Source organism: Jatropha curcas, chromosome 7 (genome assembly GCF_041381405.1).
Source record: "Jatropha curcas cultivar XTBG-Jc1 chromosome 7, XTBG_Jcur_1.0, whole genome shotgun sequence".
NCBI classification, from domain to species: Eukaryota; Viridiplantae; Streptophyta; class Magnoliopsida; order Malpighiales; family Euphorbiaceae; genus Jatropha; species Jatropha curcas.
The window spans coordinates 4418684-4421192 of record NC_143157.1 but is presented as its reverse complement, the minus strand read 5'-3'; positions in this window follow the sequence as shown (position 1 = coordinate 4421192).

The window sequence follows — 2509 nt, the reverse complement described above, 5'->3', positions numbered from 1 at the left end:
GATTAACCATCTATTTGAGGATGGTAAATCGTGCTAAAATTCAACATAGTATCCAAACCCTTATGTAGCTTCTCCCGTAATCCATATGTGAACCTTAGATCTTTGTCAGATATGATGGAGATATGCACACCATGCAATCTCACTATCTCATCAATATACAACTATGCATACCTCTCAAGAGTAGAATTAGTCCTCACAGGTAGAAAATGAACTGATTTAGTTAATCTATCCACAATCACCCATATGCATCATTCTCCTTCAGGGTGAAAGGCAATCCAATAATGAAGTCCAGAGTGATTATATCCCATTTCCATTCAAGAATAGAAATAGGATGTAGAAGACCTGATGGAACTTGATGCTCGGCTTTCACTTATTGGCAAGTCAAACATTTTGCAACAAAGTTAACTACACTCCTTTGAATAGTCGACAACCAATATTGCATCTTCAAATCTTGATACATCTTAATGCTTTTCGGATGCATGACATAATAACTGTTGTGTGCTTCTTCAAGTATTTTCTTCCTCAACTTCAAAACCTTAGGCATATATATCAAATCCTCAAAAAATAAGCAACCATTATCTTTGATTACAAATATTTTCTCCTTTCCGTCTTTTATTAATTTCTTTCACAAAGTTATTTCCTCATCTTTCTCTTGTGCCTCTTGGCCTTGTTAAAGAAAATTAGGCCCAAAAATTAACTAAGCTATGACAGCTCCATCAACCGATAAGGTCAAATGTTCAATGCCCTTAAGGTTGCTAAGGAATTCTTATAGAGTGCATCTGCTACCATGTTGGCCTTGCCTAGATGATAGTAAATAATGAAATCATAATCCTTTAAAAACTCTACCCATCTCCCATGCCTCAAATATAGCTCTTTTTATGTAGATAAGTACTTAGACTCTTGTGAGAAATGTATATGTAACCCTTTTCATCGTACAAGGCCAATATCATCCTTTTTTACATCGTTCCTTTTTTTCTTATATGATTTTATAGGTACTTTGTTGTAGATATTAATACCCCCCTTGATAGTGCCACATAGAGCTATCCGTGTGAGAAAACATCATGTTGTAAATATATACCCAAACTTAATATTGCTTGTCCCTAAGCTTTGTTTATGAAGCAAAGACGGATTGAAAATTGCTTTCTCTTGAAATGAATGGGTATCCTTTAGTTTCTATTGGAGAGAGAGATTTTCTAGGTAAGAATACTTGCTTCCTAGAGTGTTGTCCAACTGTTATTTCTACATGGATTATATTGGTCTCAAAATTTCTGCCCACCATTCTGGTTTCATTGCATAGGTCATTTGAAGCATCCAAATCGTTCAGTAGTATTTTTGGACAACTGATTTTCAATTCTAGCCTATGTAGAGACAATTCGCTTTGCAACAGGGTGCTCAAAATTTCTTTTGATAGTAGTTGCTTGCGTCATCTATTGCTCCATCGAAACTGTTGTAGATTTTACTTTGGTCTAGTAACATGTCTCTCATCTTTTACTTCAGGCTAGAGAACATATTCGTTCTTTGTTGTTAGGATTGCATGGTTAGTCATATACTAGACGGAGTTTAAATTCTCTTGAAACGTTGGGAATATTTATCAATTAATGGTCTTTTGCTGACTTCATTATTACCATGCTTCAGTACCATCTCTTTTTGTATTGTTATGTTTTCCTCATGATTTGTCAATTGTTCTCTATCACCAATTCAAAGTAATAATTAAATACTATATGCAGACAAGATATAAAAATATATGAATATAGAATATAATCACTAATGGAGAACTCATATAATCATAATTTATGAAACACTCAATAAGTACAATAAACTCCAATACAAGACCTTAGATACAAAGACAAAATACCTAGAGGAAAACAAACAGGATAGAAAAATGGTTATACTAAAGTGCACGAAAATCCATTTATGAGTCACACACACATATAGATGAATCAACAAAACAAACAAACCAAATGCACCAAACTAATATTATAGTCTTTTGTGAATATATAGAAAAAATTGAAATCAATGTAACAAAGAGAGGGAATTGAAGAGAGCTACACTTAATTACCACAATAAGAAAATATAATTGCAAACTTGATAATCCCTGATTAGTACAAGCTTGATGTATTAAACAGAAGTTTTGATATAATAAACAAAATCAATTTAAATTTTCTTATAACAATTTAAATTTAATTAACTTAATTTTTCATAAATAATATAATATAATATCATAAATTGTCCACATTTACTAAAATATGAGAAATCAATATTACCCATTATAATAATTAATATATTAATTTTCGTTTTAGAAAATAATTTATAATTGAGTTTTTTTTTTTTTTCACTTTTTGCTAAAATCTATTATCATATAATTCAGTTTACGGTTGCTTATTTTAAGAAAAAAAATTCTTTCAATCTATTATATGATTTGATAATATAACGTATTATATTATTGAAACACCCTGAATTTTTATTTTCAAAACTTTTGAATTTTTTATTAAATCAAAAATCGCAAATT